This window comes from Pongo abelii, chromosome 11 (assembly GCF_028885655.2).
Source record: "Pongo abelii isolate AG06213 chromosome 11, NHGRI_mPonAbe1-v2.0_pri, whole genome shotgun sequence".
Lineage (NCBI taxonomy): Eukaryota > Metazoa > Chordata > Mammalia > Primates > Hominidae > Pongo > Pongo abelii.
In genome coordinates this window covers 99,168,376-99,181,580 of record NC_071996.2, presented here as the reverse complement: position 1 = coordinate 99,181,580, position 13,205 = coordinate 99,168,376, and the positions used below count along the sequence as shown (strand labels likewise).

General features: G+C 44.0%; 1 protein-coding gene across 1 annotated transcript in view; it reads left to right on the top strand.

Moving 5' to 3' along the window:
• The first annotated feature begins 10,239 nt into the window (after positions 1 to 10,239).
• The window catches only part of STK17B (serine/threonine kinase 17b), a 39,204-nt gene continuing 36,238 nt past the window's right edge, over positions 10,240 to 13,205 (top strand). The window contains exons 1-2 of the mRNA XM_002812694.5: positions 10,240 to 11,178; positions 11,641 to 11,935. The gene's annotated coding sequence lies outside the window, so the exon portion shown is untranslated. The remainder of the gene's footprint in view (positions 11,179 to 11,640; positions 11,936 to 13,205) is intronic.

Here is a 13,205-nt window from a genome sequence, read left to right as displayed (position 1 = left end):
TCAGCCCTAGACTGAACCCTGACCTCTGATGGACAAGTCACTCTGATGACCTCTGTTCTCGTCTGTAAAATGGGATAACACTAGCTTTGCTAACAGTAATCCCCAGACTGTTGAGGCTCAGATAAGTCATTGCATGTGAAAGCTCTATACTGACTAAAATGCTGTACAGACATCAAGTGTTATTAATATTAATATATCCTGTGCCACATTCAGCATGTGTGATTGACCCAGAAGCTTTCAGACCTACTCAGGACTGAGCTACTAGCAGGGGATTTTCCTAGGTCAATGAGTAACAGAAAGTGTCTCAAAGGTATTGCCTATTTTTACTGTGAAAGGACAACCTCCTCAGAGACAGGCTTAATGAGAAGAAGAACTCAAGGACTGGTGATTAAGAGATAATTATATACAAAACTAGCCTATTCTGATAATTTGTGTGATTTATTTGGGCAAATTATAAACGTACTGTTAGCTTAGGTTAAACTAAACAAAGCTTACTGAATTAATGGCGACTGATCAAATCTTTATTTCTGCTATTTCCTGTTCTTAGCAGGAAGAAAAAAAAAAAGGCCTGGGTAAGAGACAGGAAGAAATAAAGACAACTGACTTTATGCCTGTGGAACTTCTCTCAAGTAGACCAAGATAATCATCTGTCAAGTGCTCAAACATCTCATATTTTTAAAAGGTGCGTCTGTACTTTAGGCTTGCAAGAAATAGCTTAACAGTGGTCATTCCATGTGCCGGTTTTTAAATTTCTCAACCTGTTCTCAAGGTAGGGTGTACTAATTTATGCTTGTCTGTGGATTTCTACTATACACAAGCCTTTCTGCTGAGAAGTTAACTGTGGAAATTGGAGATGAGAGGACATAGCAATGGGTTGCTCTCCTTGTACGTTTTCCCTAAATTATTTCAAGACGCTGCTTCAAAGAATCCTTCATCTGTGGTAGTATTTCAATTGTAGAAGAAGATGCTTTTTCTAGTCAAAATTAATTTAAGTCCCTAATAATTCGAGTTAGCATGAAATGGAAAGATCTGAAGGGCCCAATTGACCTGCACACTTTTCACTTTTGATGTCTAGCAATAAGGTAGTAACTAGACTAGAATAGAAATGCGTTAAAATTTGCTTGCGAAATTGTAGAAGGCAGAACCATTCCAGGCACTAGCAGCTCAAACAGAAAAGCGTTACATTTTATATGTCATATTAAATAATAATGAAAAGTAACCTAATAGGAACCAGTTCCAAAATCCTTTCTGGATAATTTGGTACATTTGAAATCCAGTGTGCTTTTCATGTCTCTCTTAAGCACTCTATAAAACAAGAGTCTCTCAAATGTGTTAGAACATTTCTGTTTTGATTGGCTCAGAGAGGCTGGAGGTACTTGAAATGATTTATAATGAACTAAGCACATGGCATGGCGTCACCAGGCATTCTCTTCAGAGCCTCTTGCCCATTTTATAGAAATTGCATAGCTGGGAAGTAATACAATGAAAATCTTACACTCTGCTTGTTGAAAGTTGGATCACAATTCCAAAGTCTAAGTAAAAATGTATAGCCAGAGTAGAATGCCAACTTTTTTTTCATCTTTCAAAAAGCTAGATGTTTTAATTTATTTGTATTGTTGTTTGTTTTCTTTTTTTTCTTTTTTTTTTTTTTAAACAGGGTTGCCCAGGCTGGAGTACAATGGCACAATTATAGCTCACTGCAACTTTGAACTCCAGAGCTCAAGCAGTCTCCCTTCTTCAGCCTCCCGAGTAGCTAGGAATACAGGCGCATGCCACCATGCCTGCCTAATTTATTTATTTATTTATTTTTGTAGAGACGGAGTTTCGCCATGTTGCCCAGGCTGGTCTCAAACTCCTGGCCTCAAGTGATTCTCCTGCCTCAGCCTCCCAAATTGCTGGGATTACAGGCATGAGCCACCGTGCCTGGCTGTTGTTTGTTTTCTATGGCAGATAAAACAAAGGGTACATTTATTTTGCTTTGTTTTTATTTTGGTTAACCATGGTTTATTTGTGGAATTTCAGAAAGGCTGATTAATGTAAAAGTGGTCAAAATATATAACCACAGAAGCTAACTAAGAAATCAGTTTTTCATAGGACCAGTCAGCGTTCTTAATTGCAAGCAACTAAACATCTCTGGATATCTGAAGCTGAAAAACAATGTATTTAAAGGATATTGAGTAGTTCTTAGGAGATCCAGGCTGGAGAACCAAAGTCAGGACAAGATAACTAGGAAAAACATCCAAAGTCATGTCTGTGGATTGTTCAGGGGAAGATGATGACACTATTGCCCAAACTCAGGATTCTGCACTGAAGCTTGTGCCGTGGACACTGGAGATGCCACTAGACCTGCTGCTTCCAGGGCCTGATTGCTCCTTCCGTCTCAGCGTTCTTCATGGCCCAGACTTACTAGCTCCAGATTCAAAGGTTCAAGTACGTATGTGTGATTGGTTGATAGAACCTAAGGTAATTGTTCCTCCCAAGCTGCAAGGATCATATTTGTCACCTTCACTGTCATGGACTCAAAAGTTGAGGAATTCTCTAAACACTGATGGGGTTAAGATACAGGGTGGCCATAGAGTAACAAATGTCCCAGTCTTGAAAGAGCAAATGGGTCACTATGATGAGAATAGTGGTTCTCAAGCTGTTTGGTTCTCAAACTTTCTACACTCAAATATCACTCAGGACCTCAAAGAGTTTTGGTTGATGCAGGTTATATCTACATAGATAAGTAATGGTAAATATGGTAAATATGGTAATCTAGTAAGTATGGTCCATAGGACACAGTTAGTATGGTCAATACTTACCATATTAGAAATTAAAGGAGAGGCAGGCAACATGCTAGATGAAAGATTCACTTTGTGATTAAAATCAGATGATATACATGATATTGAAACACAACTTTCTGGATCTCTTTCTGGATTCCTATTACATATACTTTTATCTGACTTGGAAATTTTGATTGGAGGTTGATATTGGATTGAACCTGCATCAAATTACTAATACAATGGTGTTTTTAATAGACTGCAAAAATAATTGCAGGGCTATATTTTGATTATTTTATTAGTTCTACATTCTCTAAATTTGAATATTTAAAGCAACGGAAGACTCATTCATTTTTCTAAATAAAGCCTTTTATTTTAGAACAGTTTTAGATTCATACCCAACCAATTTCCCTTTTTATTATAGGATCTTACATTAGCAAGGGTGCATTTGTCACAACTGATAAACCAATATTAATACGTTATTATTAAATAAAGATTTCCTTAGTTTTTGCCTAACATCATTTTTCTATTCCAGGTTCCCACCCAGCATACCACACTACATTTAGTCATCACATCTCCTCAGGTCTCTCTTGGCTGTAATTATTTCTCAGACTTCCCTTGTTTTGGATGGCCTTGACAGTTTTGAGGAGTATAGGTCAGGTATTTTATAGAATGTTCCTCAACTGGGATTTGCCTAATGATTTTCTGATGGTTGCACTGGGATTGTGGGTTTTTGGGAGGAAGACTACACAGGCAAAGTATCATACTCATCATGTTATATTAAGGGTACATAACATCATGACTTATGACTTATGACTACTGACCTTAACCTTGCTCATCTGGCTTGAGGTGGGTTTCGTCAGGTTTCTCCACCCGAAAGCTGCTTTCTCCCAATCTCTTCCTATATTTCAGTCTTTGGAAGAAAGTCACTATGGGCAGCCCACACTTAAGGAGTGGGGAGTTATGCTCCACCGACTTGAGGGTGGAGTATCTGCATAAATTACTCATATTTCTTCTGTATGGAAGATTTGTCTATTCTTTCAACCATTTATTTATGTCAGTATGAATTCATAGACATTTATTTTATACTTTGGGTTATAGTTTACTACTGCTTTATTTCTTGTGTTGCTCAAATTGTCCTAGCTTTGGCCATTGTGAGCTCTTGTAGTTGGCTCCTGGTTCCCTTCTCTTTGAATGCCCCCATAATTGCATGGTGGTGTTTGCTTGTACTTCCTTCTTTCTGGACTACAAAATACTTCAGGCCCATCTGTATATTTCCATCCTCAGTCACAGAAGCAGCCATTTCTCCAAGGAGCTTTGATTCCTTTTCTTGGAGAATGATATTAGAGACTAAGACCTGAGTGCTAAGTATGCTGTTGTTTCTGAGGTGTCATTACTTTTTAGGCACCCTCAGCTAACAGAGCAAGGAGCTATACATGTGTATGTAAACCCATGTATATATACGTAACCTACAAATATTTCTATATGTAAACATCTGTATCTATATTAAGATAAACAGGAGTTTCGACCAAATGTCTCTAACTCTGAGCCCTCTCCCTTTGCATTTTTTATATACTTGAAAAGTTATTTTAACAATAAAGCAATTTTGGAATGGTAGATATGAGAAGAAACAAAAGGCTGAAAAGAACAAGGACTCCAGGAACTAGATGAATAAAACACCCAAGAAGGTGTGCTCTTTTGTTAGTAGCTAGTTATTAAATATCCACACAGTAAAAGTCTGTGTAGGCTGAGTGTGGTGGCTCACACCTGTAATCCTGACACTTTGGGAGGCTGGGGGAAGGTGGGTTGCCTGAGCTCAGGAGTTTGAGACCAGCCTGGGCAAATGGCGAAACCCTGTCACTACTAAAAAAAAAAAAAAAAAAAAAAAAACTGGGTGTGGAGTGCACACCTGTAGTCCCAGCTACTCAGGAGGCTGAGGCACGAGAATCACTTGAGCCTGGCGGGGCAGAGGTTGCAGTGAGCTGAGATCGCGCCACTGCACTCCAGCCTGGCTGACAGAGTGAGAACCTGTCTTAAAAAAAAAAAAAAAAAAAAAAAAGTCTGTGTAGTAGAGGATGGACTTGAATGACTGCGAGCAAGTATGTAACTTCCATGTCCCTTAGTTTTCTGTTTTTTGGGTTTTTTTTTTTTGAGATGGAGTCTCACTCTGTTGCCCAGGCTGGAGTGCAGTGGTGTGATCTTGGCTCACTGCAAGCTCTGCCTCCCCAGTTCACGCCATTCTCCTGGCTCAGCCTCCCGAGTAGCTGGGACTACAGGCGCCGCCACCACACCCGGCTTTTTTTTTTTTTTTTTTTGTATTTTTAGTAGAGACGGGGTTTCACCATGTTAGCCAGAATGGTCTCAATCTCCTGACCTCATGATCTACCTGCCTTGGCCTCCCAAAGTGCTGGGATTACAGGTGTGAGTCACCGAGCCTGGCCAGTTTTCTTATCTTTAAAGGAGGAAAATATAGCACTGTAACTCATAGGAGGATGTGACCATTAGATGAATTAACATAAGCAACACATTTAGAACAGTGCCAGGTTCATTATTTATGAACTGTTGTTGCCATGTACACTATGAGGCAAGTATATTATCTCCATTTTACAGATGAAAAATAGAGGCACAGAGATTTTCTAACCTGGTCAAGATCTCACAGCTGGTAAATTACAGAACCATTCTCTCATAATCTGTGACCTTTTAAAGGTTTCTGAACAGCTCTGAACTTACTGCTTCTTCAGTAAAAGTGAAGCCATGAAATGCTGCTCTATAAATCTAAAGGAAAGGCCAGCTACTAAAAAGACTCAAGAATCTTTGAATATTCTCAATGTCAGGAATGCTGTGATAATCAGGAATAGTACCATTTCCCACATTACTAATGCTTTTATGCCACAAAATGGCTCAACTTTCAGAGTAGATTGGCCTTCTCAATGTTCATGCTATCACCTTACACCAGTTGACACAAAGATCGCTCCTAATGAGGGAGTTGCTGGGGATTAAAAGTTGGCTCTGCCTTATCTATATCTGCTACTGCCTGCTGTAAGAAGACTCACTCAGTGAAGGGTTTCTGGAAGGGTACCTGCCATGTACCCTGGAGAATGTGATAGCAGGTTGTCATTCATGGTATATGCAGTTGGCAGAGGAAGTTTCTTAGCAAAGTGAAAAAGGAAGAGATTTATTAGGGAGAGCTAGTAGGCGTTATCTACTCAAATCAAATAGACGGCACCCTATATTTATACCCTGTATTTATTTCTTTGCGCCACTTGATATCTACTTCCTTTAAACACTAGTGACTAATTTCTTTATCTCACACGGCCCCCTGGACTCCACCATTTGTTGACCTTAGAGCTTCATTCTGAACTTGGGTGTCTCCACCAGATAGATACTGAAAGGAAAAGCAGTCACCTCCCTCTCCCCTTTCCTTTCCAATGACATTTTCCCCCCAATGATCCCTACTAGCATCAACCATAAGATGTGAGGAAAATCAAAAGTATCTTATAAAGCCATTTGACAAATATTTACATAGAACCCACAATGTCTTGAGCATCTTGCTAGTCACAGGGCGCAGTAGTGCACATGGGGAGCTGGCAAAGCACTGGTAAATAATAATAGCTTGTAGGAACAGAACCAAAGGTTTACTCATGTTAGGCACTGTTCTTAGTATGTGTTATCCCATTTCAATCTCATGGAGGTAGCTATTATTATTATCCCCATTTTACAGATGAGAAAACTGAGGATTGCCCAAAGTCACACAACAAGGAATGGGCAGAACTGGGACTTGAAGGCAGGGCTGCCTGATGTCACACACTTAACCACACATATATCTTCTCTTTCTCTCTCACAGCTTCTCACGAGGTAGAACTTTAGAGCCTGGTGTGTTTGTGGCTGGAGCATAGCAGCTCTTCTACAACTTTGCTGTAGTTTCTCCTGAATATTTTGGTTTGCAAATATAAAGGATTCTCTGAAGCACAACCTTAAACAACGTGTGGTAGACACCTGGGAGAGGAAAACTGCAGACAGAAAAATGTGGCCGGATGCTCTGTGGGCGGGCGGCAGTGATGTTCAGCCAGGTGGCTCCAAGGAGAGGAAGCAGTGATGCATTGAGGTAAGAGAGCTGACAGATGAAACCACATGGACCCTAAGACAGAGTGCAAGGAGGGTGCCTTAAATATTGTAGGGTGTGCTTTTATCAGGTTATGAGAATGCAGTTGGGATACAGGTTTGCTTTCTCTTGCCTGTATCATTGGAGTGATGATTCAGATAAATTTAAAAATTACTTTATCCTGAAGTATGTCTGATGTGAAGAGCTTAAATAATATCTTAGGATTAAGAGTCAGGAGACCTAAATTATTGTTCAGATATGTACCACCTAATTTAGGTGTGTGATCTTTTGCAAGTCCCTCAACTTCTCTCATTGTAGGTTTCTTCCCTTCTAAAACAAGGGAGTTGGGTTACTGAACTGCAAGAATTTTTCTAGCTCCAGACTGCTCTGATTGTCTCTAGCACTGGAAATTTAGACACAATTAGAAGGCACGTTTCTACACTGCCTAACTTAGTAGCCACACGTGGCCATGAAACACTTGAGATGTGGCTAACATGACAAAATTTTCTATTTTGTTTCATTGTCATTAAATTTGTATTAAGAAATTGATACTGTATTTAGTTATTGAAAAACTTTGTTTTTGAGACAGAGTCTTGCTTTGTCGCCCAAGCTGGAGTGCAGTGGTGCGCAATCTCAGCTGACTGCAACCTCTGCCTCCTGGGTTCAAGTGATTCTCCTGCCTCAACCTACCAAGTTGCTGGGATCACAGGAACCTGCCACCATGCCTGGCTAATTTTTGTATTTTTAGTAGAGACGGGGTTTCACCATGTTGGCCAGGCTGGTCTTGAACTCCTGACCTCAAATCATCTGCCCGCCTTTGCCTCCCAAAGTGCTGGGATTACAGATATGAGCCACCGCGCCTGGCGTGAAAAACTTTAGTATGTTCAAAACAACTTAGGAATGTGAATCTGCTTTTTGCAACAGTGAATTTTGTGAAATCTAAATACAGATCAAGTGTTTCCGATGAAAATTTGGCATCTGAATTGGGACATGCTGTAAATATAAAATACTAGATTTAAGACAATATTAAAAAAGGAAGTAAAATGTCTCAATAATTTTTATGTTGATTACATGTTGAAATGACAATGTTTTAGAAATATTGGGTTAAATAAAATAAATTGTTAAAATTAATTTTACCTGTGTTTACTTTTTAAAATATGACTAGTAGAACATTCGCCAATGTGCGTGGCATTTCTTTTGGACAGCTTTTACAGGACAGGTTATACTCTATAAACTGCAGTGAGTGGTTGGATTGGCATATTGGCCCTAGTTGATCATGGATGTTTTGGAGAGGAAAGCTGTGTCACCCTTAAAGGAAGACACTTGTACCAGTCTGAGTTATTACTCTCATCACACAAAACTTGCCCCAATTACCTTTGCTAATAGTGTTTCAAGAGAGTCAGGGGATGTGAGGTCTCTTAGAGTCTCTCTGGTTCTCAGTGCTTTCAAAATTGCAGTGTGCTGTAGGCACCATGAGTAAATGCACTGTGACATCTCCATCTGAGTACACTCACTATTCCTGCCTCCAGAGAGGGGATCTGTTTGGAGGAGCCTGTGTCCATTCAGTGAGCACCCCTGTTGGGTGGGGGGTTGAGCCACGCCCCTTCAGAGGCTGTTGGCCTTGCCTGCGTCTGGCTGCCTTTAGCCTAGCCACAGGTTTCTGGTATATTCAGTTCTAGACAGGTAGTAGAGCTTGTTTTGCCTTTTCCACATGAATTCTTCAGAAGGAGGGTGTGTCAGTGGCAAGAGTTCTGAGTTTGAGGCCTTCTGCTCTGTGCAAAACCCTCCTTTTCTGTATCTATAGGGAGTAAACATGGAATCGGTGAGAATCACTTTCCTTGATCATTATGTGGTCAGTATGCAGTGACTGACTTGATGTGATTGGGGAAGGTCCCTTCCCTGGATACAATATGGTGAGTGTCGTGCCATTACCAGAGAGGATCACCTTCCCTGGCCACGTGTGGTAAGCAGTGACTGGGAAGGATCATCACTCCCAGTCAGTGTGTGATTACTAACCTGGAGTGATCGAGGAGGACCACTGTATTTGTTTGATTGGGCTGCCATAAGAAATACCACAGAGCGAACAGCTTAAACAACAGACAGTTCTGGAGGCTAGAGGCTGTTGATCAAGATATCAGCAGGTGTTGTTTCTTCTGAAACCTCTCTGCTTGCTTTGCAAATGGCCACTTTCTTGTTTTGTCCTCACAGGGTTGTCCCTTAGTCAGTGTTGTATGTGTCCTAATTTCTTCTTATCAGGACACTGGTGATCTTGGATCAGGGGCCACTCATATTATCTCATTTTACCTTAATTACCTCTTTAAAGGCCCTATCTCCACATACGGTCATACTCTGAGTTCCTGAGGGTCAGAATTTCAATGTATGAACTGGAAAAGAACACAACTGAGCCCATAACCACCACCATCCCTGGTCGGAATGTGTCATTCAAGGATGGTCAACTTAATGAACTGTGTGGTCAGAAGCGATGACCACAGAATGACCAGCAGGTCACCTGGAGATTTCCTACTCAAGGGAATGAGAGCAAGAACATGTATCTTTGACATGGTTATGAATGAGTTTAGGTAAATGAGGTGGATAGAGGAATGTGTTGACTTCTGAATTTTCCTGCAAGGCCACAGATGTACTGCCTCCTCCTCAGCACCAGGAATTCCTTGTTACTTGAACCACAGTGCCTGAGACCAAGTAAGTGCAGTTGAATGTCCTTGGGATAGTGTGATAAGTCCTAGTTAACAAATCTGACATCAGGCACAAGGGTTAACAATCTATTTAGGGTCATAAAAGAAACGTAAACTATCAGCCCTGCACCAAAGAACATAAGGCAGAGGTGATCAGGCTGGGAATAGAAAGTAGGAATCAGCAGAGTTCTGATTCCTGAAGAGGGTAACCTTCTTAAAGTGAGAAACTGATGAACAGGTATGGATGAGGAGGATGGTGATAAGCTGGAGCTAAGGCAGAAGCAGGAAAATGCAAGACATGACAATATCCCTAGGAGGCTGGCTGGTTACAGCAGAGGTATTGTGACCAAGAGGATTGGCTTACAGTGGTGCCAGAGAGAGAAAAGTCTGTGTCTAGGTGTGAAGTGATCTGGGACTGGATTAGTGACGGGGAGGATGGGGTGAGTGTGAGAAGATTGCTAAAAGCTGGCAATTGATGAAATGTTGAAATTAAGGAGGTCCAAAGTTAAACACACAACCCCAAAACCCACCATAATGATGTAATCCTGTGACCCCCAAGAGGTTACTAGTTTTGGTACTGGTGCTGAGACCTCTGGAATGCAACACCTATGTTCATGAAAGAAAAGATGGGAACAGTCTCATTGCTTACGGATTCTTATACCCCAGAAAAGTTAATTCCAGTGTGTGGCATTTTATTTTCATCCTAACTTTAGGCTTCTCTAGTCAGCCCAATTGTTAGCAACAAGAAATTAGATAGATGGAAGCAATATTCTCCACTTGACAAGGTTTAGGGGCAAGACATTATTAAACTGGGAGGAGGAGTTAACGTAAGTAACAACAAACAGACTTCATAAAAGGGCTGTGATGCATTCTATACCTTTATCTTGGGGAAAATGCAGTGGGAAAGGGAAACAGCTAGCTTCATAGGAATTTGCTTGGCTTACTGGGATAGAATAAGAAAACCTGTCCTTTATATGCTAACTGAACATTAAGTCTTCTGAAAGCAAGAGGACGACTCCACTCCCAGTATGCTTTCCCAAGGAAGGGTTTTCTGCAATTATCGTAAATGTCCTCTGAAAGCAATCCTAGATTACATAACTAATCCCATATATGTATGAGTATGTGTGTATCCTATACATATAAACTAGGATTATATATCTATGTAAAACATTTGTGTCTTGCACAGAACTTTGAAAATTTCCACTGTCTTCAAAGATTAACAGATCTTGAGTAGGTTGCTGAGGGCTTTCATCTTTTTCCTTAGCACCGTAAATGCAAAATCGGCTATTCAGCCTATTGGGACCCTCCCTACACTGCCTTCAGTCAATGCCTCAGAAGGGACACCATTCGCGACAGCGGCCGTTAGCAGTGGGGTTTAGGTTCCATAAATCCCCAACTGATGTTGACACTCCGAGGAACCTTTGCCAAGTTGTAGCAAACTGGGTTCTCCACTTAGAGGGTAGGTTCAGGTCCTAAGGGAGACTCCCAAGAGGAGTCAGAAAATAGGTCTTTGGTAGGCACTGAAGTTTGGTAACTAGTCGCAGGCAGCTGGGACGAATTTTGCGGCTTCCTTCTCCCCGGTCTCCGGATATTCACACCTCTCGAACTGACCTCTCTGAAGGTGGGAAGGAGTGCACAGAGCAGGAGTTCCAGCCCCGCGCGCCCCCTCTGCAGCGCCGCCCCCTCCGCCGCCTCCGCCCCTCGCCGCCTCCGCCCCTCGCCGCCTCCGCCCCTCGCCGCCTCCGCCCCTCCGCCCCTCCGCCCCTCCGCCCCTCGCCGCCTCCGCCCCTCCGCCCCTCCGCCCCTCCGCCCCTCCGCCCCTCCGCCCCTCCGCCCCTCCGCCCCTCCGCCCCTCCGCCCCTCCGCCCCTCCGCCCCTCCGCCCCTCCCTCACGGCAGCTCGGGTGCGCCCCACCTGCGCCGCCGCGCCGCCGCGCCTCCCCGCCCCGCCTCGGGCCAGCCAGGCGCCACACCCTCTCACCGCCGGGCCCCGCCCCGCCCACGCGCCCCCGGCCGGTGCCCCGCCCTCCGTCACGTGACAGACCCACCCTCAGCACCCGCTCCGATTGGCTCTCCAGACCTAGGGGGAGGGATCTGGCGAACGGCGATGCCCCAGACGCGGCTGCAGTTTTCAAACCGCAACTGCAAGCTTCGGTAGTCCTCTCTGCTGCTGTCGCCAGGAGTCACTTCACGAGAAGTCAGGTCACAACCGTCGGCCCTTGTCTGGAAAAGTAAAAGTGGGTCCTGCCACGTTCGGAGCTCCCTGGCGCCTCGCCCGGCTGGAGCTAGAGAACTCGTCCTGTGGCCGCCCCCGGCGTGGGGCGGGACAGCGGCCCCCTGGAGGGGGCAGTCCCGGGAGAACCTGCGGCGGCCTGAGCGGTTAGTGTCCTGCGGGATTGGCGGGTTGGCTCGGGGCTGCGATGGAACCAGCCGCCTCGGTACAGGGACCTCATACGTGAGGAAGGAGGACCCGAGGAGGGTTTACGCGATACGGTCGGGCTGAGAGGGGCTTGGACTCCGCCGCCCCTGAGGTGGCTGATTGCTGCTGGCGCCTCTCCGCTTTGCGGCTGGAGTCCGGGTTCCCTGGGGTTCCGCGCGGGGGGCGGCCGGCGGTCCTCCCACCACCCTCCTCAGCCCGGGGCGCATGTCTGTGTCTGTGCGTGTCCGTGTGTCCCCGTGCGCCCTCCACCCGGCCGGCCGCGGCTCTCCCCAGGTCGCTCCAGGCAGGGCCCCCTTCGCGGCGGGCCCGCGCGGGTCCCTTCCACAGCAAGGCCACGCGGTCCCCCTAGCTTCTCCCGAGTCCCAGCTGCGGCGTGGACGCGTTCCCATCGGGACTCGTGGACACGTCCTGCTGCCAGCTGCCTTTCGTCTAGAGAAAGTTCGTGCTCATCTTGTGGGACGTTTGCAGTTACTGCTTGGGAACAGTGTTTTAAAACCAGCGAGAGAGCAAGACGGGCTACAGCTGTTTCCGTGATTTTCAGCGATCTGATTTTTACTTTGATGCCTTGTAACCCACTTAGTGTGCACGACTCATCCTCAAACTATACCACTACTGGATGCCAACGATTTTTGACATTTACCCAGGCTCTTTGTTTTATTGTAGGGAAAAGCATTTCATTTGAATTTCCTCCCAGGGAGAAGTAGAGACAAAGTTGAAAGAGGCTTTATAGCAGCTGGTAGCTGGCATTAGTTTCTGTCTGGACTAGAGGCACTCTGACATCAATTTGGAAATTGGAATTAAGAAACAAAATACGTTTTTAAAATCTTAATACTTATCAGATTTCACTAATATTTAAACACATGGGGACTGTGTATCACATTCACCGATTGTTTTGTCGACGTAATGTTTACATCTGTGGTGCTAATGATAAGCAGAACCTTGCCAGGGACGTTTGACGTGGTGTGGCCACTTTACGTTTTCAAGTCTATGAGAATGTCTGCGCGGAGACAGCATAGCTCTGTAGAAATGAGTGGCAGCGTATGTAACCTGGCATTTTGAACCCAGGAGCACAGTTTTATTATAGGAAAATAAACCTACTTTCTCATTGATAACACTGTTTTTTAGTTTTATGGTGAACTGTTCAGAAGTAATTTTCAACAAGTGCTTATTTTGTAAATATTAGACCGTGTACCCGTAGGATTGTGTATT